At 56.5% G+C, this 27027-nt stretch overlaps 1 non-coding gene across 1 annotated transcript in view; it reads left to right on the top strand.

The window, feature by feature from the left end:
- Window positions 1-931: 931 nt before the first annotated feature.
- The window catches only part of LOC103121715 (uncharacterized), a 62577-nt gene continuing 36481 nt past the window's right edge, over window positions 932-27027 (top strand). Inside the window, exons 1-2 of the transcript XR_009547940.1 lie at window positions 932-1043; window positions 3521-3619. This is a non-coding gene — a transcript (uncharacterized LOC103121715). The remainder of the gene's footprint in view (window positions 1044-3520; window positions 3620-27027) is intronic.

Below are 27027 nucleotides of genomic sequence, written 5' to 3'. Positions count from 1 at the left end.
ACCGGGGGCTCAAACCCAGATCCTTCCGCTGGTCCTTGCGCTTTGTGCCACGTGCGCTTAACCTGCTGCACTACCGCCTGACCCCCTGATTTGATTTTTTAAAATAAAATCTTTATTTATTTTGTCTTCTGTGTTTACTTTTGCTTAGTCAATGGATCCTAAAATCTGCATGTACTAATAATTGATGTCATTAATAGTCAACATATATAGCTGTGGGCATTAGTTACTGTATTGATAATTAAAGATTTATTTATTGAGAGAGAGAGAGAATGCCAGATTGCCACTGGCATGTGATGTGGGGCTCCAGCTCAGGACCTCATGTTCCCCCAATGTGCCACTTCCCAGGCCCCGTGCACTGTGTCACTTTTCTGCCTTGATGGCCTCACTCACAGGCAGAAGTTGGGAAATCAGGACAGAAGGTTAAACACCAAGCAGAACCTGGACTGAGCTGGTGTGCTGCACCGAAGTGAGGGACGCTGGGGTGGGGGAGGCTTCAGGTCCTGGAACAGGAGGTCAGAGGACCTGGTGAGAGGTTAGAGTGTGATGTGGAGAGCTGAGAAACGTTACGCAGGGACCACCCACTGTATTTTACTGTCGACCACACGCCATTAATCTCACTGATAAAGGGGAAAAGCAGCTTGTCTATTATAAGAGAGAGTGAGAGACAAGGGAGAGACAGAGACTGAGACCAGAATACTGTGCATCTCTGGTAGAAGGTGTTGCCGGGATTGAACCTGCATCCCGACATCCCCATCCTGGGCCTCAGCTTTGTGAGCTGGGGCTCTAGCAGGCAGAGCCGTCTCCCCGGGAGTCTCCGCACTGTGAGAGGCGGTGCTGCGCCAGGCGCCCTGTGCTCAGGTGCTGTGGTGACAGAACCCGCGTAGGCAGGAGACAGGCCTCACAGGAGCAAGTCTGAGAGGCTGAAGCGCAAGCTGTTGTCTCAAGAAAAGCCTCATCCTCTGTGACAGGTGACGAGACCCCCGGAAGAAGCAGCCCCCCTTCCCAATGGTGACGCAGAGGGAGAGGCAACAAACACCTCGGAGGTGAGCGCTGGGGTCGAACCCTCTCCCCACACCAGCTTCCTCAGAATGTCCACTTCATCTCAATCTCTAACCTTCCTAGACCTGCCTGTCTGTGTGCTCACTGTCTGTCTGTCTTCTACCTATTATCTTCATCATTGTCATTATTGCCTATTACTGTCTATTCTGTCATTTATCATTCATATGTAGCTCATCCATCCACCCATTCACCCATCCATCCATCCATTCATCCATCCATTCATCATCCATACATCCATCCATTTATCCATCCATCCATCCATCCATCCATCCATCCATCCATCCACCTATCCATTCATTCATCCGTCCATTCATCCATCCATCCATCCACCCATCCATTCATCCTCCCATCCATTCATCCATCCATCATCCATCCATCATTCATCCATCCATCCATCCATCCACCTATCCATCCATTCATCTGTCCATCCATTCATCCATCCATTCATCCATCATCCATCCATCCATCATCCATCCATCCATCCATCCACCTATCCATCCATTCATCCATCCATCCATCATCCATCTATCCATCATCCATCTATCCATCCATCATCCATCCATCCACCTATTCATCTATCCATCCACCCATTCATCCATCCATCCATCATCCATCCATCCATCCAACCTTCCATCCATCCATCCATCCATCCATCCATCCATCCATCATCCATCCATCCATCCATCATCCATCCATCCATCCATCTATTCATCTATCCATCCATCCATCCATCCATCCATCCATCCATCATCCATCCATCCATCAATCCATCATCCATCCATCCATCCATCCATCCACCCATCCAACCATCCATCCATCATCCATCCATCCATCCATCCATCATCCATCCATCCATCATCCATCCATCCATCCATCCATCCATCCATCATCCATCCATCCATCCATCCATCATCCATCCGTCAGATGTGAGGGTGATCTGGCTGTGACATCTGTCACCCCAGTGATCGCCAGAGTTGATTCGGCTGATCTGGCTGGCTAGGTGGGTGTCTCCTTCCCCCTCAACGCCCCAGGTATGTCCCTCCTGAAGCTGCGCGCTGGGTCGAAGAGGACAGCCTTCCCCAAATAGAGACGGACCAGTCTTTGGTCGAGGGTATAGGAGTAGCTGTGCTCCCCTGCTAGAACCTCCAAACAAGCTCTCAAGGCCCATCATCCACCCATCCATCCATCCATCCATCCATCCATCCATCCATCCATCCATCCATCCATCCATTTATCCATCTATTCTATCATTCATCCATCATCTGTCCAGCATCATCACCATCTATCCGTCCTATCATCTACCATTCATACAACATCCATCTGTCCATCATTTTCCATTCTAGCTGTGCTATTCTCTGCCTGCCCTCCATCATCTCTCTGCATCCTCTCTTAACACCTGTCCTTCATGCAGCAGCTGTCCATCCACTGACCCGTCTCTGATTAGCTCTCTAATAACTAGCATCCACCTGTCACCATCCATCTATCCATCCATTTCTCATTTGTCTTCCGTTTATCTATCCGGTTGCCTATCATCTATGTATCTAGTATTTTATCTATCATTCACACATCACCCACCCATTAATTGACCATCTATTTATTTTCTGTCTATGTTATGATTACCTAACAACTACCATTCATCTGTCAGTCTATCTTCTGTCTATGCACTGATCATCTTTCTTTCTTTTTCTTTTTTTTTTTTTTGCCTCCAGGGTTATTGCTGGGACTTGGTGCCTGCACTGCAAATCCACTGCTCCCAGAGGCCATTTTTTCCCTTTTGTTGCCCTTGTTGTTAATCGTTGTTATTACTATTATTGTTGTTATTGATGTCGTTAGATAGGACAGAGAGAAATGGAGAGAGGAGGGGAAGACAGAGAGGGGGGGAGAGAAAGACAGACACCTGCAGACCTGCTTCACTGCCTGTGAAGCGACTCCCCTGCAGGTGGGGAGCCGGGGGGCTTGAACCGGGATCCTTACGCCACTGGTCCTTGTGCTTTGCGCCATGTGCGCTTAACCCGCTGCGCCACCGCCCAGCTCCCTCTGATCATCTTTCTAATAACTGCCATCCATCCACCACCCACTCATCCATCCACATTTCATCTATCGTCATCATCCCTTTTCAATCGCGAAAATCATATAAGCTCCCCCCACGTGAAGAGTGGGAAGCGAACCCTGCCCAGACTTGAGCCCCTTTGGCGTCCTCTTCACGCGCCTGGGCCTCTCAGGCTGTTCTGCCACGGGAGTCACAGGCACTGCCTTGTCCCAGCCGACCCACCAGCGATCCTGCAGGCTGCCCCTCTCCACTCCAGAAGCCGAGTGATCTGCTCACCCAGGGCTTTGCCCGTCCACTGTGGGCCTAAGGGAGGCAAACCCGGCATGGCGGGGCGTCACGTCACGGGGTGGCGGTCTTGTGCTCCCCTTGGTGGCTCCTCCTCTGGGCTGGACTGACTCTGGCTTCCTTCAGGGCCAGGGGATGGAGCAGGTTGAAGGAAGTGGGGAGAACAAGGGGCAGACAGAGGATGGTGGAGAGACCCACAGCCTCCAAGAGTCCCATGACACGAAGGTGAGTGCTGTCTTCTTTTTTTTTTTTTAATTTAATTGTATTATTTTTAAACTTTGTTTTGATAGGACAGAGAAAAATTGAGAGGGAGCAGGGATAGAGAGGGAGAGAGACAGAGAGACACCTGCAGCCCGGCTTCACCACTTGTGAAGCTTTCCCCCTGCAGGAGGGCACCAGGGGCTTGAACCCGGGTCCTTGTGCGTTGTAGTGCGTGTGCCTAACTAGGTGTGTCACCATTGGCTCCTTATTGACTTACTTTAATGAGATGTGCAGAGAGCAATACATATTTAAATACATGTGTACACATACCTATCTGTCTGTCTGTCTGTCTGTCTATCTACCAGGAGAGAGAGAAATACAGAGAGAGATACCAGAGCCCTGCTCAGCTCTGGCTGATGGTGGTGCTGGGGACTGAACCTGGGGCTTTGGAGTTTCAGGAGAGTCTCTTTCAGAACCCCTGTGCTGTCTCCTTAGCCCAAGGCAGTTTGCATTTTTGTCTCTTTACCATGGGAGAAGTGGACAGCCTTTTAAGATGAGCTGGTAGGAATGTACATTCATAATTGAGGCAGCTGTTGTGGACAGCTGTTGTGGAATGTACATTCATAATTGAAGCAGCTGTTGAGGCACTGAAGGTCTCAGGTTCAATCCCCAGCACCACCATAAGCCAGAGCATGGAGCCCCCCCCCCCAAAAAAGAATGCAAGCAAACAAAAAATAAGCAAAACAGAAATTGGGCAGAGGAGAAAGTATACCTGACTGGGGTGCGGGAGACCCCAGGCCCCACCCAGAGCTGAGTGACTCTGATGAAGTAGCTCTTTCTTTCCCTTGCTGGTCAGTCTGGTCCAGCCCTCTCCCCACCCCGTAGCCACCTGTCCTGACACTCACCACGTCTGACACTTGTCCTGGGTCCTGGCCCCAGGCCACTGCCACCAACCGCTCCCCTGGCCGAGCTCCCTGCAGAACAGGCTGCTGGGATGGGCCCTGTCCCAGGCCCTGTCCCAGACTCCCGAAGGCTGTTCTCAGAGCAGCACTGGGGGACAGTGATGGCCTGGCTTTGCCTCGTGACTGGCCCAGGTCCTTCTTTGCAAGAGCTTCACTAGCCAGGCGTTTCTACACATTATATATAAGGCTAGGGAGATAGTAGGCTGGTTATGGCAAACAAAATTGTCAAGCCGGAGGCACTGAAGGTCTCAGGTTCAATCCCCAGCACCACCATAAGCCAGAGCTGAGCAGGGCTCTAGAGCAAACAGTCTGTCCTTGCGATTACCATACAGGGTTGTTTACATGGGTTCCACAGATTCAAGTGTTTCTCTCCCTGTGGGTAGAACACATTTCTGTGCTGTGGAATCTTTCCCTCTGTCCCTCTTTCCCTCCTATGTCCCTCTGCCTCTCTGTCTAGAAATGCCAGCCCCCCTCCTTGACAGCAGCAGAAATAACAGGTGCGCAGTCCCCAAATCTCTCTTGTCCAGGAAAGATAGGGTTGCTTGGAAGGCTGCCTCCCCAGAGCTCAGGAGTGTTTATTTCAGCTGCGAGACAGAAAATAAACCAAACCGTGAGGCTTATAGAGTTTTCCAGATAAAGATGGCAATAAACTTAGTGACCAGACAATGAAAAAAAAGTATTCCTGGGAGTCGGGCGGTAGCACAGCAGGTTAAGCACACATGGCGCAAAGCTCAAGGACCGGCGTAAAGATCCCAGTTCGAGCCCCCGGCTCCCCACCTGCAGGGGAGTCGCATCACAGGCGGTGAAGCAGGTCTGCAGGTGTCTGTCTTTCTCTCCTCCTCTCTGTCTTCCCCTCCTCTCTCCATTTCTCTCTGTCCTATCCAACAACGACGACGACATCAATAACAACAAAAAAGTAACTACAACAACAATAAAAACAAGGGCAACAAAAGGGAAAATAAATAAATAAATATAAAAAAATTTAAAAAAAGTATTCCTGTTATAAGGATGGTGTTAGTTCAAACATATACATGGATTCTTGGCAGATGGACTGAAATAATAACAATATTTTATTTAGTCTTTTTAAAGATATTTTTTAATTGGATAGAGACAGAGAAATTGAGCGGGGAAAGGGAGATAAAGAGACAGAGAGAAACCTGCAGCCCCGATTCACTGCTTGTGAAGCTCCCTCCTGCAGGTGGGGAATGGGGGCTTGAACTCGGGTCCTCATGCACTGTAATGTGTGCACTAACCAGGTGTGCTACCGCCTGGCCCTGAGTCTTTATTTTATTTTATTTTTTGAAAAATATTTTAAAATATTTATTTATTTCCTTTTGTTGCCCTTGTTGTTTTATTGTTGTTATTATTGCTGTTGTTACTGATGCTGTCGTTGTTGGACAGGACAGAGAGAAATGGAGAGAGGAGGGGAAGACAGAGAGGGGGAGAGAAAGACAGACACCTGCAGACCTGCTTCACCGCCTGTGAAGCGACTCCCCTGCAGGTGGGGAGCCGGGGGCTCGAACCGGGATCCTTACGCCGGTCCCCGCGCTTTGCTCCACGTGCGCTTAACCCGCTGCGCCACCGCCCGACTCCGAGTCTTTATTTTTTACGCATGAGTTTATTTCCTTAGACAACACCAAGGAATGAAACTCAGGGACTTGGGCAAGTGTCATAGCACTGAGTCTGGGTCTAATCTTTTAATTTTTTAAATTGATTTTTTCATTTGAGAAGAGAGAGAAGAGAGACAGTGAGAAAATAGAGCCAGCCGGCACGGCTTCACCGCCTGCGGGGCTCCCTCGGCGTCATCTGTGGAGTCAGGGCTGTCGTTTCACGAACATCTCATAAAAACTGCAGCAAAGGTGGGCGCGAGGAATCACATCATTGCGAGACTGGCCAGCTCCTCATAGGGCGCGAGCGCTTCCACACTACGATCATCATCTCTGGCATTATGCTATTCCACTGCAGAATACTGTGCCCCAGGATGGTTCCGTAGCCCCCATGTCCACTTGGTCGATTCCAAATTATATTCCTCCATGAGGATCATTTCTGGAACCATCCGTTCCACCCCGGTTCCATGGCTGCCAGTTCTTAGCAACATCGCCCCGCCAGATATTCGTCGGGATGCGGCATCATCTAAGTTCATTTCCCACGTCTACGCTCGACCGGACCTGCCAATATACGCGGATATCTTTGCCCACCCTGTCCAACGCTTGACGTATCGTCACCCAATCTGGTCCCCTACGCCTACACTGAACTTCTCTGTTCCAGACTCTTGGAAACAGAGTTGGCAGTCAGCTGAGGTAAAGAACAAACACCTCATCACAGACCCCTGCGAGCGTCCACCCGGCTTTGACCTAGCACGTTATGATCGGGCCCTCCTCAATCGCTATCGAAAAGGCCATGGCCGGTGCGCCGCTATGTTCCATCGCTGGGGAGCCAGAGACGACCCGAACTGCCCCTGCGGCTCCAGACAGACTGTGACCCACACAGTCAACGACTGCCACCTCTCCAGATTCAAAGGAGGTCTCGAAACTTGACATCAGGCTCAACCTGACGCTGCTGACTGGCTGCGGAAGAAGGGCAAACGCTAGAAGTAGAAGAAGGCTTGAAGCAGGGCTTCTCACATGGCAAGTCTTGTGCCCTACCAGCTGAGCTATCTCTAGGCCCTCTGAACTCCATCTCTGGGAAAATAAAGATCAGGAAAACTTCAAGTATTACCACAAATGCTCAGAAGTGCTAGGCAGTGGTACTCCTGGTTGAGCGCACATGTTACCATGAGCAAGAACCCGGGTTTGAGCCCCGCTCCCCACCTACAGGAGGGACATTTCCCAGTTGGTGAAGTGGGTCTGCAAGTGTCTCCCTTCTCTTCCTCCTCCTTCTTCTTTTAAATATTTATTTATTCCCTTTTTGCTGCCCTTGTTGTTTTTATTGTTGTAGTTATTATTATTATTGATGTCGTTGTTGCTGGATAGGACAGAGAGAAATGGAGAGAAGAGGGGAAGACAGAAAGAGGGAGAGAAAGACAGACACCTGCAGATCTGCTTCGCCGCCTGTGAAGCGACCCCCCTACAGGTGGGGAGCCGGGGGTTTGAACCGGGATCCTTACACCGGTCCTTGTGCTTCGTGCTACGTGTGCTTAACCCACTGCGCTACCGCCCAACTCCCAGATGTCTCTCTTCTTTTTCTCCCTCCCTCTCTCCCCCATCCTCTCAATTCCACTCTGTTCTGTCAAATAAAATAGAGTTAAAAAAAAGGGGAGGGAGGATGTTGGTGCACCTGGTTGAACACTCATATTAAGTGCATAAGAAGCCAAGTTCAAGCCCCCGTCCCCACCTGCAGGGGGAAAGATTCATGAGTGGTGAAGCAGGGCTGCAGGTCTCTCAGCTTTGTCTCTCCCTGTCTATAACCAGCTTCCCTCTCAGTTTCTGGCTGTGTCTATCCCATAAATAAATAAAGATAAAAAAACCCTTTAAAAAAAAAAGGGCCTCTAGGATCAGTGGATCTGTAGTGGTAGCACCAAGTCCCAGTGATCCCCCTGGAGGCAGTAAAAAGGGGGCAAGTGCTTCAGCTGATAACAACCTGTTTCAAACACAGAAATTCCATGTTTTTTTTTTTTAAATTAAAGTTTATTTATTTATTAACACAGGAGAGAGAACCAGAGCATGACCGGCACATGGGATGAGTTAGGGACCCAGTGCTCTAGCCACTGGGCTATCTTCTGGGCCAAGTCATTCTTTTAAACTTTTTTTTTTTAATTTATTTTTCCCTTTTGTTGCCCTTGTTTATCTTTGTTATTATTGTTGTTTGTTGTCACTGTTGTCGGATAGGACAGAGAGAAACGGAGAGAGGAGGGGGAGAGAAAGACAGACACCTGCAGACCTGCTTCACCGCCTGGGAAGCGACTCCCCTGCAGGTTGGGAGCCGGGGGCTCGAACCGGGATCCTTCTAACGGTCCTTGCGCTTTGCATCACCTGCGCTTAACCCGCCGTGCTACCGCCCGGCTCCTTCTTCCTTCCTTCCATCCTTCCTTCCTCCATTCCTTCTTTTCTTTCTTTCTCTCTTTCTTGAATTTGAAAAACCATATGCAAAATTGGGAAGCAAAGGAACCTGGATGGCCAATTTTACTTTTAGTGGTAAGTTAAGACATCTGTTACCAACCAAAGCTCTTGCCTCTTTCAAGACCACTGAGATGATTTAAAAAACATTTTTTTTTCCCTTGCTGATCTGGGGCCTCTTGCATGAGCTTTCCCTAATGCTGTGGTCCTCTCATGTGGCGCTGGGGTTCCAACCTCAGCAGCCTGCATGGCAAAGGCAAAGGAGGGGGCTCCACAGAGTGAGCTAGCTCTCCAGCCCCCACCCAGAGGGCGAGGTCAGCACTTATTCTAGAATCAGGCAGTGCTCGGAGGACCCAGTACCACGTGGCTGAGAAGCTGGAAGATCCTCTGTCGGCACTGAAGCAGGGGCCGCCTGCCATGGTGTCTCCTGGGCAGACCAGTGGTTCTCCGCCCCGGGAAGCCCGGCTTCCGTCCCTGTCCTGTCTTTCCTGTGCCGAGCTCGTGTCACCAAATAATGGCAGGTTCCGGAGCTGGCTGCCTGGAAGCCAGCTATTCTGTGCTGGAGCTGAGCAGGGCTCTTGTCTCTCTCTTTCTCACTCTCTCCCTCCCCTCTAAAAAAAAAGCACCCTTAAAAACTTAACGGACAGGTGGACAGGTGGGGGTAGATAGTACGGTCGTTGTGCAAAGAGACTGTCATGCTTGAGGCTCCGATGTCCCAGGTTCAGTCCCCCGCACTACCATCTGCCAGAGCTGAGCAATGCTCTGGTTAAAAAGATAAAAGGAGGGAGTCGGGCGGTAGCGCAGCGGGTTAAGCGCAGGTGGCGCCAAACGCAAGGACCAGCAAAAGGATCCTGGTTCGAGCCCCCGGCTCCCCACCTGCAGGGGAGTCGCTTCCCAGGCGGTGAAGCAGGTCTGCAGGTGTCTGTCTTTCTCTCCTCTTCTCTGTCTTCCCCTCCTCTCTCCATTTCTCTCTGTCCTATCCAACAACGATGACATCGATAATAACTACAACAACAAAACAAGGGCAACAAAAGGGAATAAATAAATATAAAAAATTTAAAAAAAAGATAAAAGGCTACGGGACCCGGTGGGGGTGCACCTGGCTGAGCACACATGTTACAGTGCGCAAGGACCTAGGTTCGAGCCCCCAGCCCCCACCTGCAGGGGAAAGCTTTGCAAGTGGTGAAGCAGGGTTGCAGGTGTCTCTCTGTCTCTCACCCTCTCTGTCTCCCTTCCTTCTTGATTTCTGACTATCTCTATCCAATAAATAAACAACAAATTAAAAATAATAAAAGGCTAATTTGACTATATATATATATATATATATATGGAATTAATGGGGCTGGGTGGCTGAGTACAAATGTGACCATGTGGAAAGATTCAGGTTCAAGCCCCTAGTCCCCACCTGCAGGGGAAGCTTCATGAGCGGTGAAGCAGGTCTGCAGGTGTCTCTCTGTCTCTCCCTCTCCCTTTAATTTCTTTCTAGCTCTGTATAACAATAAATCAATAAAAATATATTTTAAATATTTATTTATTATCTTTTGTTGCCCTTTTTATTGTTGTAGTTATTACTGTTGTCATCGTTGTTGGATAGGACAGAGAGAAATGGAGAGAGGAGGGGAAGACAGAGAGGGGGAGAGAAAGACAGACACCTGCAGACCTGCTTCACCGCCTGTGAAGCGACTCCCCCGCAGGTGGGGAGCCGGGGGCTCGAACTGGGATGCTCATGCTGGTCCTTGTGCTTTGTGTCACCTGTCTGTGCTTAACCCGTTGCGCTACCGCCCAACCCCCAATAAAAATATTAAAAAAAATAAAACTAAAAGAACAGACTTGCATTAGCATTCTGGTGTACTTGGAGGTCAGTGCTGGCCTCAGAGTCGTTCCCCAAGGACAGTTCTTGTCTGTTCTTGTCTGTTCTTTTGCTTTCTGTTTGTGGCTGCTAGGTCCTGGATATCCCCCCCGCCCCCCCCCCCCCCCCCCACACACACACACCATTCCTTTCCTAGTGACATAGCTGATAGCTAATTACCCAGGAAAGCTGCAGGGTGGTGGTGCACTTGGTAGAGTGCACATGTTACAGTGCGTGGAGGCCGGGCAGTGGCGTACCTGGTTAAATGTACGTATCACCATGCGCAAGGACTGGGGTTTGAGCCCAAGCTCCCCTCCTGCAGTGGGGCGAATGCTTTGTGATCGATGAAGCAGGTCTGCGGGAGTTTCTCTGCCTCTCCCTCTGTATCTCCTCCTCCTCCCCTCTCGATTTCTGTCTGTCCTGTCAAATAAAAATAGAAAAGAAAAAAAAGAGGGGAAAGTGGCCACTGGAGCAGTGGATTCACAGCGCTGTTATTGAGCTCAGCAATAACCTGGGTAACAAAACAAAGCGCGTGTTCCAGTGTCCAAGGACCCAGGTTCAAGCCCCTGGTCCCCACCTGCAGCAGGGAAGCTTCACAAGAAGTGAAGCAGGGCTTCAGGTCTCTCTCTCTCTCTTCCTCTCTCTCTCTCTCTCTCTCCCTACCTCTCACTTCCCCCTCAATTTCTCTCTGTGCTATCAAGGAAAAGGAGCTAGGCTGGGGTGGGTAGTGAGAGTTTATTGTTATTATTGTTATGTGCTGAGCAGAGACCTTGTAAGTGTGCAGCGTCATCCCTTCTAGGCTGCTTTTCACTCAGGGAGAGATGGAGAGATATCACAAAGCCAGAGCTTCCTCTGGTGCCAGGGCACCTCCCAGGTGGTGCCGGGGTTCTCACCTGGGCTGCATGTATAACAGTGCAGGTAGGCACTGTCCCTGCTGAGCTATCTCTCTAGCCCAGAAACTGTTCTTTAGAAGCATATCTCTCCAGCCCAGGAGAAGTTGACCAGGACACTCTGGGATGGTGTGGGGGATGATGTTACTGTCTTGCACTTTGGGGAGCCACCGACCTGCTTCTGTTGTGTCAGCCTTGGGGAGACAGACATTCTGGTGGGCTGACATGGAAGGTCTGTGAACCTCTGATGCTTTCACCCCATACTGCTTTGCAAATTCCCTTTCTTTTTTTTAAAGAGTTCCTTCTTTTTAATTTTTTTATTATTTATTTATTTTCTCATTTGTTTCCCTTGTTTTTAAATTATTGTTATTATTATTGATGTTGTCGTTGTTGGATAGGACAGAGAGAAATGGAGAGAGGAGGGGAAGACAGAGAGGGGGAGAGAAAGACAGACACCTGCAGACCTGCTTCACCGCCTGGGAAGCGACTCCCCTGCAGGTGGGGAGGCAGGAGCTCGAACCGGGAACCTTACACAGGTCCTTGTGCTTTGCACTATGTGCACTTAATCCGCTGTGCTACCACCTGGCTCCCCGGTTTTATTATTTAAAAAAAAATTAAAATAATTTTATTTATTTCCCCTTTTGTTGCTCTTATTGTTTTATTGTTGTAGTTATTATTATTGTTGTTGTTGATGTGGTTGTTGTTGGATAGGACAGAGAGAAATGGAGAGAGGAGGGGAAGACAGAGAGGGGGAGAGAAAGACAGACACCTGCAGACCTGCTTCACCGCCTGTGAAGTGACTCCCCTGCAGGTGGGGAGCCGGGGGCTCGAACCGGGATCCTTACGCCGGTCCTTGTGCTTTGCGCCACGTGCGCTTAACCCACTGCGCTACCACCTGGACTCCCTGAGTTGCTTCTTTTTTTATTATTATTTAAAATTTTTTACAGTTTTTCTTTTTTAAATTTAATTTATATGTATTTAATTTCTTTACTGGGAGATTAATTAAAAAAATATTTTATTTATTTATTTATTAATGAGAAAGACAGGAGGAGAGAAAGAACCAGACGTCACTCTGGTACACGTGCTGCCGGGGACTGAACTCAGGCCTCATGCTTGAGCGTCTAGTGCCTTAGCTATAGCACAAGTTCCCTATCCACCGTCCCTCCCTCACTCCCTTCCTCCCTCCCTTCCTTCCTTCCTTCCTTTCTTCCTTCCTTCCTTTCCTTCCTTTTCTCTCTTTGCCTCTAGGGTTATCACTGGGGCTCAGTGCCAGCTCTATGAATCACTGCTCCTGGTGGCCATTTTTTCTGTTTTATTGGATAGGACAGAGAAAAATTGAGAGAGGAAGGGGAGATGGAGAGGGAAAGAGAAAGAGAAAGAGAGACACCTGCAGACCTGCTTCACCACCGGTGAAGTGTCCTTGCTGCAGGTGGGGAGCCTGGGGCTCAAACCTGGATCCTTGGCATGGCTCCTTGAGCTTTGTACTATGTGCGCTTAACCTGGTGTGCCACCGCCCAGCCCCCAAGTTTTTTTTTTTTTTCTTTAATCAGAAGCTAGCGCTGGAATACTAAGCACCTCAGAACTGGTGCCATTGTGGTTCTGGAGGAAGAGCCTTTGATCTTCAAAAGCAGAAGCAGAGGCACACTGCCCGGGGCACAGGCTTCCAGAAAAGGCAGTTTTGTTCCTCTAGCATCTAGCTTATGTGTAGGGTCTGAATCCAGCCCGAAGGCTCAGGGAGAGAAGTCCCCAGGCGTCACTATGAGCTGAGCACCATCTCTCAGCAGCAGGAGGGAGGGAGGGAAACACTTTCCATCTCATTCCATCAAGGGCTGGGAGCAGGCTGAACTCAGGAGGGCGGCCACTGCCCTCGGCTGCCCAAATTGATAGCCGCTTATCGGTTTTCTTGATAAGTCAGTGACTTCCGTTTAGATGAAAGTGAATGTCGTGAATGTCATTGTGGTTTGCTGGATTCCCAGGTTTGATGTACAGCTCTTGGAGATTTGTGACTTTTCTTTAATTTCTGTTTGTGGACCCCAGGAAGAAGATGGAGAAGCTGTGGCAGAAGAGGTACAGCAGACATTTCTTTCTTTATTGGGGGGATTAGCGGTTCACCGTCGGCAGCAGAATGTAACAGTTAGTACATGTGCACACTTCTCAGTTTTCCAACCTAGTTGTTCCAACAACCTAGGCCTCCCTCCACCCCCACTGGGTCCTCCTCTGGCAAGTTTAACAGCTATATGATGCCATCCTGACTTCCCCTGGCAGAAGACCTCACCATGTGTCCTGGAGCCTCCCCTGCCCAGAGCCCTGCCCCACTAGGGTGAGACAGAGACAGGCTAGGGGTGTGGATCCACCTGCCAACACCCATGTCCAGTGGAGAAGCAGTGACAGAAGCCAGACCTCCCACCTTCTGCTCCCCATACAGAATTTGGGCTCAGACTCCCAGAGGGGGAGAAATGTCAGGGGAAGATGCGCAAAGGGCTCTGAACTCCAACTCCATCTGGACCTGGAGAGAAAAGAGAAAAAAAGGAAGGACATTGAGAAGTAGTAACCGGTGTAGGTGTGGCTTAGCAAGGAAGAGAAGGCAGGGTCATTCAAGGATGGTCCATTTGCATATATCAGCTCATGTCTGTGTCCTTGCGAGAACCACTGCAGTTTCTGATGGAGGCAACTGGGGCACAGAATTCTGGGGGTGGGATTAGACTCCTCTTATCTTATAATTTTGTAAACTAATATTTAATCACTGAAAAATCTGTAAAACTTTAGTAGCTGTTCTTAGTGAGAACTTTCTCTCCTCTTCATTCCTTTTAAAAAGACTTATTTTACTGCAAGGAGGTAGCACAATGGTTATGCAAAGAGACTGTCATGCCTGAGGCTCCAAAGTCCCAGGTTCAACCCCCCTCACCGCCATCTGCCAGAGCTGAGCAGTGCTCCGGTTAAAAAAGACAAAACACAACAAAAGTGGGAGTCTGGTGGTAGCACAGGAGGTTAAGCGCACGTGGCGCAAAGCGCAAGGACCGGCATGAGGATCCCGGTTTGAGCCCCTGGCTCCCCACCTGCAGGAGAGTCACTTCACAGGCGGTGAAGCAGGTCTGCAGGTGTCTGTCTTTGTCTCTCCCCTCTCTGTCTTCCCCTCCTCTCTCCATTTCTCTCTGTCCTATCCCACAATGACGACAACAATAGTAGTAACTACAGCAATAAAACAACAAGGGCAATGAAAGGGAATAAATAAATAAATATTTAAAAATAGACAAAGAAACAACAACAAACCCCAAGACTTATTTTATTTCATATGAGATGGGAATTTTACGTGTGGAGAGGGGGTGAGGTCAGAGCACCACTCCGGGTCTTAGGCCACTGGGCTTGAGTCGAGTCTCTGAGTGCAAGGCCGGTGCCCTGCCAGCTGCTTGCACCCTCCCTTTACCCCTCCCTCCGTCTCCCTCTCTTTCTTGCACACACACTTCCTTTTTTTCCCTTCCTCCCTTCCTTCATCTGTCTCTCTATCAGAACACTGCTCCGGCGAGTCTAGATAGTCCAGGGGGCTGAATCTGGGATGTTGTTGTCTGCATAACTCATAATCAAAGATATCTTTATTCTCATTACCTTTGCTATTTTCAATTTTATTTATTTTAAATTTTATTAGTGATTTAATATTGATTTACAAAATTACATGGAAGCCGGGTTGTAAATCCACTCCATTCCCGCCTCCAGGGTTTGGGATCTTCAGTCTCCCCACTGCCAGCCACCGCATGGGCCAGCCATCATCTCTACAACTATCTGTCCACATTTATACATAATTCCCTCCATTTTTCTTCCTGGTGCAATCCTCTCTTCCCCTCTGAGTCACTTATGACACCGTTACGACCTCCCTATGTCCGTCTCCCCTCCCTCCGCTCTCTCTCTCTCTCTGGGTGCTGATGGAGCTGGAATTCAGAGCCCTCTTATCCTCTTCCTCCTATCACTTCTCGCCTGCTGGGAGTCTGGATCAAGGTTGTTTTTGGGGAGCAGGTCTGGCTTCTGTAATTGCTTCTCCGCTGAGCATGGGTGTTGGCAGGTGGATCCAGCGCCCCCACCCCCCAGTCTATCTTTATCCTTCCCCAGTGGGGCAGGGCTCTGGGGAGGTGGGGTTCCAGGACACACTGGTGAGGACATCTGCTCTGAGATCTCTTAGAATCAAATCCTGTGTACTGTCTCCTCAGCTGGCCCAACCTTCCTCCTATATCGTTTTAAATATTTACTGATTTACAGAGTGAGTTAGCGAGAGAAAGACTGGAACCATGCTGGACTCTGGCATACACTCTGGTGCTGGCATTGGAACCTGGGACCGCCTTTCTTCATATACATATGTTTAATAGTGAATTACAAGATTATAAAAGAACAGGGGTATAACTGCCCACGCCCCACCAATGGTAACCACCAGGGTCCTCCAAGGTCACAGAAATGGGTTGGCGGTGAGTCCACTTTTTCACTTTTAAGTCTTTCAATTCTCTGTATTCCACATATGACTGAAATCACCCAACAGTTGTCCTCCCCTCCCTCCCTCCCTCCCTCCCTCCCTCCCTCCCTCTCTTCCTTCCTTCCTTAAGCACCACCACCAGTCCTGGGCTATCCTTAGAGGAGAAAAGGTAGGGGTGGTGGTGCACCTGGTAGAGCGCACATGTTATAGTTTACATGGATCCAGGTTCGAGCCCCTGGTCCCCACCTATAGGGGGAAAACTTCACAAGTGGCGAAGCAGGGCTGCAGTTGTCTCTCTCTCTGTCTCTCTCCCTCCTATCTCCCCCTCCCCTCTCAATTTTTGGCTGTCTCTATCCAATAAATGAGTAAATATAATTAGAAAAGAAAAGAAAGCAAAAGAGAGGAGAGACCCCACAGGCCTGCCCACATTCCATGGGATCCCTGGGTGCTGTGCAGGGTGCTGAGAGAGGAGAGACCCCACAGCCCTGCCCACCCTCCATGGGCTCCCTGGGTGCTGTGCAGGGTGCTGAGAGAGGAGAGACCCACAGCCCTGCCCACCCTCCATGGGCTCCCTGGGTGCTGTGCAGGGTGCTGAGAGAGGAGAGACCCCACAGCCCTGCCCACCCTCCATGGGCTCCCTGGGTGCTGTGCAGGGTGCTGAGAGAGGAGAGACCCCACAGCCCTGCCGACCCTCCATGGGCTCCCTGGGTGCTGTGCAGGGTGCTGAGAGAGGAGAGACCCCACAGCCCTGCCCAGCCTCCATGGGCTCCCTGGGTGCTGTGCCTGGTGCTGAGAGAGGAGACACCCAGCAGCCCTGCCCACCCTCCATGGGCTTCCTGGGTGCTGTGCAGGGTGCTGAGAGAGGAGAGACCCCACAGCGTTGCCCACGCTCCATGGGCTCCCTGGGTGCTGTGCCTGGTGCTGAGAGAGGAGAGACCCCACAGCCCTGCCCACCCTCCATGGGCTCCCTGGGTGCTGTGCAGGGTGCTGAGAGAGGAGAGACCCCACAGCCCTGCCCACCCTCCATGGGCTCCCTGGGTGCTGTGCAGGGTGCTGAGAGAGGAGAGACCCCACAGCCCTGCCCACCCTCCATGGGCTCCCTGGGTGCTGTGCCTGGTGCTGAGAATGGAGACACCCCACAGCCCTGCCCACCCTCCATGGGGCTCCCTGGGTGCTGTGCAGGGTGCTGAGAGAGGAGACACACCACAGCCCTGCCCACCCTCCATGGGGCTCCCTGGGTGCTGTGCCTGGTGCTGAGAGAGGAGAGACCCCACAGCCCTGCCCACCCTCCATGGGCTCCCTGGGTGCTGTGCAGGGTGCTGAGAGAGGAGACACCCCACAGCCCTGCCCACCCTCCATGGGCTCCCTGGGTGCTGTGCCTGGTGCTGAGAGAGGAGAGACCCCACAGCCCTGCCCACCCTCCATGGGCTCCCTGGGTGCTGTGCCTGGTGCTGAGAGAGGAGAGACCCCACAGCCCTGCCCACCCTCCATGGGCTCCCTGGGTGCTGTGCCTGGTGCTGAGAGAGGAGACACCCCACAGCCCTGCCCACCCTCCATGGGGCTCCCTGGGTGCTGTGCCTGGTGCTGAGAGAGGAGACACCCCACAGCCCTGCCCACCCTCCATGGGCTCCCTGGGTGCTGTGCCTGGTGCTGAGAGAGGAGAGACCCCACAGCCCTGCCCACCCTCCATGGGCTCCCTGGGTGCTGTGCAGGGTGCTGAGAGAGGAGACACCCCACAGCCCTGCCCACCCTCCATGGGCTCCCTGGGTGCTGTGCAGGGTGCTGAGAGAGGAGACACACCACAGCCCTGCCCACCCTCCATGGGCTCCCTGGGTGCTGTGCAGGGTGCTGAGAGAGGAGAGACCCCACAGCCCTGCCCACCCTCCATGGGCTCCCTGGGTGCTGTGCAGGGTGCTGAGAGAGGAGAGACCCCACAGCCCTGCCCACCCTCCATGGGCTCCCTGGGTGCTGTGCCTGGTGCTGAGAGAGGAGACACCCCACAGCCCTGCCCACCCTCCATGGGGCTCATGGGTGCTGTGCAGGGTGCTGAGAGAGGAGACACCCCACAGCCCTGCCCACCCTCCATGGGGCTCCCTGGGTGCTGTGCCTGGTGCTGAGAGAGGAGAGACCCCACAGCCCTGCCCACGTCCATGGGCTCCCTGGGTGCTATGCCTGGTGCTGAGAGAGGAGAGACCCCACAGCCCTGCCCACCCTCCATGGGCTCCCTGGGTGCTGTGCCAGGTGCTGAGAGAGGAGACACCCCACAGCCCTGCCCACCCTCCATGGGCTCCCTGGGTGCTGTGCCTGGTGCTGAGAGAGGAGAGACCCCACAGCCCTGCCCACCCTCCATGGGCTCCCTGGGTGCTGTGCCTGGTGCTGAGAGAGGAGACACCCCACAGCCCTGCCCACCCTCCATGGGCTTCCTGGGTGCTGTGCAGGGTGCTGAGAGAGGAGAGACCCCACAGCCCTGCCCACGCTCCATGGGCTCCCTGGGTGCTGTGCCTGGTGCTGAGAGAGGAGACACACCACAGCCCTGCCCACCCTCCATGGGCTCCCTGGGTGCTGTGCAGGGTGCTGAGAGAGGAGAGACCCCACAGCCCTGCCCACCCTCCATGGGATCCCTGGGTGCTATGCCTGGTGCTGAGAGAGGAGAGACCCCACAGCCCTGCCCACCCTCCATGGGCTCCCTGGGTGCTGTGCCTGGTGCTGAGAGAGGAGACACCCCACAGCCCTGCCCACCCTCCATGGGCTCCCTGGGTGCTGTGCCTGGTGCTGAGAGAGGAGAGACCCCACAGCCCTGCCCACCCTCCATGGGCTCCCTGGGTGCTGTGCCTGGTGCTGAGAGAGGAGAGACCCCACAGCCCTGCCCACCCTCCATGGGCTCCCTGGGTGCTGTGCCTGGTGCTGAGAGAGGAGACACCCCACAGCCCTGCCCACCCTCCATGGGGCTCCCTGGGTGCTGTGCAGGGTGCTGAGAGAGGAGACACCCCACAGCCCTGCCCACCCTCCATGGGGCTCCCTGGGTGCTTTGCAGGGTGCTGAGAGAGGAGACACCCGACAGCCCTGCCCACCCTCCATGGGGCTCCCTGGGTGCTGTGCCTGGTGCTGAGAGAGGAGACAACCCACAGCCTTGCCCACCCTGCATGGGCTCCCTGGGTGCTGTGCCTGGTGCTGAGAGAGGAGAGACCCCACAGCCCTGCCCACCCTCCATGGGCTCCCTGGGTGCTGTGCAGGGTGCTGAGAGAGGAGACACACCACTGCCCTGCCCACCCTCCATGGGCTCCCTGGGTGCTGTGGAGGGTGCTGAGAGAGGAGACACCCCACAGCCCTGCCCACCCTCCATGGGTTCCCTGGTTGCTGTGCAGGGTGCTGAGAGAGGAGACACACCACAGCCCTGCCCACCCTCCATGGGCTCCCTGGGTGCTGTGCAGGGTGCTGAGAGAGGAGAGACCCCACAGCCCTGCCCACCCTCCATGGGCTCCCTGGGTGCTGTGCAGGGTGCTGAGAGAGGAGAGACCCCACAGCACTGCCCACCCTCCATGGGCTACCTGGGTGCTGTGCCTGGTGCTGAGAGAGGAGACACCCCACAGCCCTGCCCACCCTCCATGGGGCTCCCTGGGTGCTGTGCAGGGTGCTGAGAGAGGAGACACCCCACAGCCCTGCCCACGTCCATGGGCTCCCTGGGTGCTATGCCTGGTGCTGAGAGAGGAGAGACCCCACAGCCCTGCCCACCCTCCATGGGCTCCCTGGGTGCTGTGCCTGGTGCTGAGAGAGGAGAGACCCCACAGCCCTGCCCACCCTCCATGGGCTCCCTGGGTGCTGTGCCTGGTGGTGAGAGAGGAGAGACCCCACAGCCCTGCCCACCCTCCATGGGCTCCTTGGGTGCTGTGCAGGGTGCTGAGAGAGGAGAGACCCCACAGCCCTGCCCACCCTCCATGGGCTTCCTGGGTGCTGTGCAGGGTGCTGAGAGAGGAGAGACCCCACAGCCCTGCCCACGCTCCATGGGCTCCCTGGGTGCTGTGCCTGGTGCTGAGAGAGGAGACACACCACAGCCCTGCCCACCCTCCATGGGCTCCCTGGGTGCTGTGCAGGGTGCTGAGAGAGGAGAGACCCCACAGCCCTGCCCACCCTCCATGGGATCCCTGGGTGCTGTGCAGGGTGCTGAGAGAGTAGAGACCCCACAGCCCTGCCCACCCTCCATGGGCTCCCTGGGTGCTGTGCCTGGTGCTGAGAGAGGAGACACCCCACAGCCCTGCCCACCCTCCATGGGGCTCCCTGGGTGCTGTGCCTGGTGCTGAGAGAGGAGAGACCCCACAGCCCTGCCCACGTCCATGGGCTCCCTGGGTGCTATGCCTGGTGTTGAGAGAGGAGAGACCCCACAGCCTTGCCCACCCTCCATGGGCTCCCTGGGTGCTGTGCCTGGTGCTGAGAGAGGAGACACCCCACAGCCCTGCCCACGTCCATGGGCTCCCTGGGTGCTATGCCTGGTGCTGAGAGAGGAGAGACCCCACAGCCCTGCCCAGCCTCCATGGGCTCCCTGGGTGCTGTGCCTGGTGCTGAGAGAGGAGACACAACAGCCCTGCCCACCCTCCATGGGCTCCCTGGGTGCTGTGCAGGGTGCTGAGAGAGGAGACAACCCACAGCCCTGCCCACCCTCCATGGGCTCCCTGGGTGCTGTGCCTGGTGCTGAGAGAGGAGAGACCCCACAGCCCTGCCCACCCTCCATGGGCTCCCTGGGTGCTGTGCCTGGTGCTGAGAGAGGAGAGACCCCACAGCCCTGCCCACCCTCCATGGGCTCCCTGGGTGCTGTGCCTGGTGTTGAGAGAGGAGACACCCCATGCCCTGCCCACCCTCCATGGGGCTCCCTGGGTGCTTTGCAGGGTGTTGAGAGAGGAGACACCCGACAGCCCTGCCCACCCTCCATGGGGCTCCCTGGGTGCTGTGCCTGGTGCTGAGAGAGGAGACAACCCACAGCCTTGCCCACCCTGCATGGGCTCCCTGGGTGCTGTGCCTGGTGCTGAGAGAGGAGAGACCACACAGCCCTGCCCACCCTCCATGGGCTCCCTGGGTGCTGTGCAGGGTGCTGAGAGAGGAGACACACCACTGCCCTGCCCACCCTCCATGGGCTCCCTGGGTGCTGTGGAGGGTGCTGATAGAGGAGACACCCCACAGCCCTGCCCACCCTCCATGGGCTCCCTGGTTGCTGTGCAGGGTGCTGAGAGAGGAGACACACCACAGCCCTGCCCACCCTCCATGGGCTCCCTGGGTGCTGTGCAGGGTGCTGAGAGAGGAGAGACCCCACAGCACTGCCCACCCTCCATGGGCTACCTGGGTGCTGTGCCTGGTGCTGAGAGAGGAGACACCCCACAGCCCTGCCCACCCTCCATGGGGCTCCCTGGGTGCTGTGCAGGGTGCTGAGAGAGGAGACACCCCACAGCCCTGCCCACCCTCCATGGGGCTCCCTGGGTGCTGTGCCTGGTGCTGAGAGAGGAGAGACCCCACAGCCCTGCCCACGTCCATGGGCTCCCTGGGTGCTATGCCTGGTGCTGAGAGAGGAGAGACCCCACAGCCCTGCCCACCCTCCATGGGCTCCCTGGGTGCTGTGCCTGGTGCTGAGAGAGGAGAGACCCCACAGCCCTGCCCACCCTCCATGGGCTCCCTGGGTGCTGTGCAGGGTGCTGAGAGAGGAGACACCCCACAGCCCTGCCCACCCTCCATGGGCTTCCTGGGTGCTGTGCAGGGTGCTGAGAGAGGAGAGACCCCACAGCCCTGCCCACGCTCCATGGGATCCCTGGGTGCTGTGCCTGGTGCTGAGAGAGGAGACACACCACAGCCCTGCCCACCCTCCATGGGCTCCCTGAGTGCTGTGCAGGGTGCTGAGAGAGGAGAGACCCCACAGCCCTGCCCACCCTCCATGGGATCCCTGGGTGCTGTGCAGGGTGCTGAGAGAGGAGAGACCCCACAGCCCTGCCCACCCTCCATGGGCTCCCTGGGTGCTGTGCCTGGTGCTGAGAGAGGAGAGACCCCACAGCCCTGCCCACCCTCCATGGGCTCCCTGGGTGCTGTGCCTGGTGCTGAGAGAGGAGACACCCCACAGCCCTGCCCACCCTCCATGGGCTCCCTGGGTGCTGTGCCTGGTGCTGAGAGAGGAGAGACCCCACAGCCCTGCCCACCCTCCATGGGCTCCTTGGGTGCTGTGCAGGGTGCTGAGAGAGGAGACACCCCACAGCCCTGCCCACCCTCCATGGGCTTCCTGGGTGCTGTGCAGGGTGCTGAGAGAGGAGAGACCCCACAGCCCTGCCCACGCTCCATGGGCTCCCTGGGTGCTGTGCCTGGTGCTGAGAGAGGAGACACACCACAGCCCTGCCCACCCTCCATGGGCTCCCTGGGTGCTGTGCAGGGTGCTGAGAGAGGAGAGACCCCACAGCCCTGCCCACCCTCCATGGGATCCCTGGGTGCTGTGCAGGGTGCTGAGAGAGTAGAGACCCCACAGCCCTGCCCACCCTCCATGGGCTCCCTGGGTGCTGTGCCTGGTGCTGAGAGAGGAGACACCCCACAGCCCTGCCCACCCTCCATGGGGCTCCCTGGGTGCTGTGCCTGGTGCTGAGAGAGGAGAGACCCCACAGCCCTGCCCACGTCCATGGGCTCCCTGGGTGCTATGCCTGGTGCTGAGAGAGGAGAGACCCCACAGCCTTGCCCACCCTCCATGGGCTCCCTGGGTGCTGTGCCTGGTGCTGAGAGAGGAGACACCCCACAGCCCTGCCCACGTCCATGGGCTCCCTGGGTGCTATGCCTGGTGCTGAGACAGGAGAGACCCCACAGCCCTGCCCAGCCTCCATGGGCTCCCTGGGTGCTGTGCCTGGTGCTGAGAGAGGAGACACCCCACAGCCCTGCCCACCCTCCATGGGCTCCCTGGGTGCTGTGCAGGGTGCTGAGAGAGGAGACAACCCACAGCCCTGCCCACCCTCCATGGGCTCCCTGGGTGCTGTGCCTGGTGCTGAGAGAGGAGAGACCCCACAGCCCTGCCCACCCTCCATGGGCTCCCTGGGTGCTGTGCCTGGTGCTGAGAGAGGAGAGACCCCACAGCCCTGCCCACCCTCCATGGGCTCCCTGGGTGCTGTGCCTGGTGTTGAGAGAGGAGACACCCCATGCCCTGCCCACCCTCCATGGGGCTCCCTGGGTGCTTTGCAGGGTGTTGAGAGAGGAGACACCCGACAGCCCTGCCCACCCTCCATGGGGCTCCCTGGGTGCTGTGCCTGGTGCTGAGAGAGGAGACAACCCACAGCCTTGCCCACCCTGCATGGGCTCCCTGGGTGCTGTGCAGGGTGCTGAGAGAGGAGACACCCCACAGCCCTGCCCACCCTCCATGGGGCTCCCTGGGTGCTGTGCCTGGTGCTGAGAGAGGAGAGACCCCACAGCCCTGCCCACGTCCATGGGCTCCCTGGGTGCTTTGCCTGGTGCTGAGAGAGGAGAGACCCCACAGCCCTGCCCACCCTCCATGGGCTCCCTGGGTGCTGTGCCTGGTGCTGAGAGAGGAGAGACCCCACAGCCCTGCCCACCCTCCATGGGCTCCCTGGGTGCTGTGCCTGGTGCTGAGAGAGGAGAGACCCCACAGCCCTGCCCACCCTCCATGGGCTCCCTGGGTGCTGTGCCTGGTGCTGAGAGAGGAGACACCCCACAGCCCTGCCCACCCTCCATGGGGCTCCCTGGGTGCTGTGCCTGGTGCTGAGAGAGGAGACACCCCACAGCCCTGCCCACCCTCCATGGGCTCCCTGGGTGCTGTGCCTGGTGCTGAGAGAGGAGAGACCCCACAGCCCTGCCCACCCTCCATGGGCTCCCTGGGTGCTGTGCAGGGTGCTGAGAGAGGAGACACCCCACAGCCCTGCCCACCCTCCATGGGCTCCCTGGGTGCTGTGCAGGGTGCTGAGAGAGGAGACACACCACAGCCCTGCCCACCCTCCATGGGCTCCCTGGGTGCTGTGCAGGGTGCTGAGAGAGGAGAGACCCCACAGCCCTGCCCACCCTCCATGGGCTCCCTGGGTGCTGTGCAGGGTGCTGAGAGAGGAGAGACCCCACAGCCCTGCCCACCCTCCATGGGCTCCCTGGGTGCTGTGCCTGGTGCTGAGAGAGGATACACCCCACAGCCCTGCCCACCCTCCATGGGGCTCATGGGTGCTGTGCAGGGTGCTGAGAGAGGAGACACCCCACAGCCCTGCCCACCCTCCATGGGGCTCCCTGGGTGCTGTGCCTGGTGCTGAGAGAGGAGAGACCCCACAGCCCTGCCCACGTCCATGGGCTCCCTGGGTGCTATGCCTGGTGCTGAGAGAGGAGAGACCCCACAGCCCTGCCCACCCTCCATGGGCTCCCTGGGTGCTGTGCCAGGTGCTGAGAGAGGAGACACCCCACAGCCCTGCCCACCCTCCATGGGCTCCCTGGGTGCTGTGCCTGGTGCTGAGAGAGGAGAGACCCCACAGCCCTGCCCACCCTCCATGGGCTCCCTGGGTGCTGTGCCTGGTGCTGAGAGAGGAGACACCCCACAGCCCTGCCCACCCTCCATGGGCTTCCTGGGTGCTGTGCAGGGTGCTGAGAGAGGAGAGACCCCACAGCCCTGCCCACGCTCCATGGGCTCCCTGGGTGCTGTGCCTGGTGCTGAGAGAGGAGACACACCACAGCCCTGCCCACCCTCCATGGGCTCCCTGGGTGCTGTGCAGGGTGCTGAGAGAGGAGAGACCCCACAGCCCTGCCCACCCTCCATGGGATCCCTGGGTGCTATGCCTGGTGCTGAGAGAGGAGAGACCCCACAGCCCTGCCCACCCTCCATGGGCTCCCTGGGTGCTGTGCCTGGTGCTGAGAGAGGAGACACCCCACAGCCCTGCCCACCCTCCATGGGCTCCCTGGGTGCTGTGCCTGGTGCTGAGAGAGGAGAGACCCCACAGCCCTGCCCACCCTCCATGGGCTCCCTGGGTGCTGTGCCTGGTGCTGAGAGAGGAGAGACCCCACAGCCCTGCCCACCCTCCATGGGCTCCCTGGGTGCTGTGCCTGGTGCTGAGAGAGGAGACACCCCACAGCCCTGCCCACCCTCCATGGGGCTCCCTGGGTGCTGTGCAGGGTGCTGAGAGAGGAGACACCCCACAGCCCTGCACACCCTCCATGGGGCTCCCTGGGTGCTTTGCAGGGTGCTGAGAGAGGAGACACCCGACAGCCCTGCCCACCCTCCATGGGGCTCCCTGGGTGCTGTGCCTGGTGCTGAGAGAGGAGACAACCCACAGCCTTGCCCACCCTGCATGGGCTCCCTGGGTGCTGTGCATGGTGCTGAGAGAGGAGAGACCCCACAGCCCTGCCCACCCTCCATGGGCTCCCTGGGTGCTGTGCAGGGTGCTGAGAGAGGAGACACACCACTGCCCTGCCCACCCTCCATGGGCTCCCTGGGTGCTGTGGAGGGTGCTGAGAGAGGAGACACCCCACAGCCCTGCCCACCCTCCATGGGTTCCCTGGTTGCTGTGCAGGGTGCTGAGAGAGGAGACACACCACAGCCCTGCCCACCCTCCATGGGCTCCCTGGGTGCTGTGCAGGGTGCTGAGAGAGGAGAGACCCCACAGCCCTGCCCACCCTCCATGGGCTCCCTGGGTGCTGTGCAGGGTGCTGAGAGAGGAGAGACCCCACAGCACTGCCCACCCTCCATGGGCTACCTGGGTGCTGTGCCTGGTGCTGAGAGAGGAGACACCCCACAGCCCTGCCCACCCTCCATGGGGCTCCCTGGGTGCTGTGCAGGGTGCTGAGAGAGGAGACACCCCACAGCCCTGCCCACGTCCATGGGCTCCCTGGGTGCTATGCCTGGTGCTGAGAGAGGAGAGACCCCACAGCCCTGCCCACCCTCCATGGGCTCCCTGGGTGCTGTGCCTGGTGCTGAGAGAGGAGAGACCCCACAGCCCTGCCCACCCTCCATGGGCTCCCTGGGTGCTGTGCCTGGTGCTGAGAGAGGAGAGACCCCACAGCCCTGCCCACCCTCCATGGGCTCCTTGGGTGCTGTGCAGGGTGCTGAGAGAGGAGAGACCCCACAGCCCTGCCCACCCTCCATGGGCTTCCTGGGTGCTGTGCAGGGTGCTGAGAGAGGAGAGACCCCACAGCCCTGCCCACGCTCCATGGGCTCCCTGGGTGCTGTGCCTGGTGCTGAGAGAGGAGACACACCACAGCCCTGCCCACCCTCCATGGGCTCCCTGGGTGCTGTGCAGGGTGCTGAGAGAGGAGAGACCCCACAGCCCTGCCCACCCTCCATGGGATCCCTGGGTGCTGTGCAGGGTGCTGAGAGAGTAGAGACCCCACAGCCCTGCCCACCCTCCATGGGCTCCCTGGGTGCTGTGCCTGGTGCTGAGAGAGGAGACACCCCACAGCCCTGCCCACCCTCCATGGGGCTCCCTGGGTGCTGTGCCTGGTGCTGAGAGAGGAGAGACCCCACAGCCCTGCCCACGTCCATGGGCTCCCTGGGTGCTATGCCTGGTGTTGAGAGAGGAGAGACCCCACAGCCTTGCCCACCCTCCATGGGCTCCCTGGGTGCTGTGCCTGGTGCTGAGAGAGGAGACACCCCACAGCCCTGCCCACGTCCATGGGCTCCCTGGGTGCTATGCCTGGTGCTGAGAGAGGAGAGACCCCACAGCCCTGCCCAGCCTCCATGGGCTCCCTGGGTGCTGTGCCTGGTGCTGAGAGAGGAGACACAACAGCCCTGCCCACCCTCCATGGGCTCCCTGGGTGCTGTGCAGGGTGCTGAGAGAGGAGACAACCCACAGCCCTGCCCACCCTCCATGGGCTCCCTGGGTGCTGTGCCTGGTGCTGAGAGAGGAGAGACCCCACAGCCCTGCCCACCCTCCATGGGCTCCCTGGGTGCTGTGCCTGGTGCTGAGAGAGGAGAGACCCCACAGCCCTGCCCACCCTCCATGGGCTCCCTGGGTGCTGTGCCTGGTGTTGAGAGAGGAGACACCCCATGCCCTGCCCACCCTCCATGGGGCTCCCTGGGTGCTTTGCAGGGTGTTGAGAGAGGAGACACCCGACAGCCCTGCCCACCCTCCATGGGGCTCCCTGGGTGCTGTGCCTGGTGCTGAGAGAGGAGACAACCCACAGCCTTGCCCACCCTGCATGGGCTCCCTGGGTGCTGTGCCTGGTGCTGAGAGAGGAGAGACCCCACAGCCCTGCCCACCCTCCATGGGCTCCCTGGGTGCTGTGCAG

This window comes from Erinaceus europaeus, unplaced genomic scaffold (assembly GCF_950295315.1).
Source record: "Erinaceus europaeus unplaced genomic scaffold, mEriEur2.1 scaffold_699, whole genome shotgun sequence".
Taxonomy (NCBI): Eukaryota; Metazoa; Chordata; class Mammalia; order Eulipotyphla; family Erinaceidae; genus Erinaceus; species Erinaceus europaeus.
The sequence above is the reverse complement of the archived record's forward strand: the minus strand, read 5'-3'. Positions and strand labels throughout refer to the sequence as shown.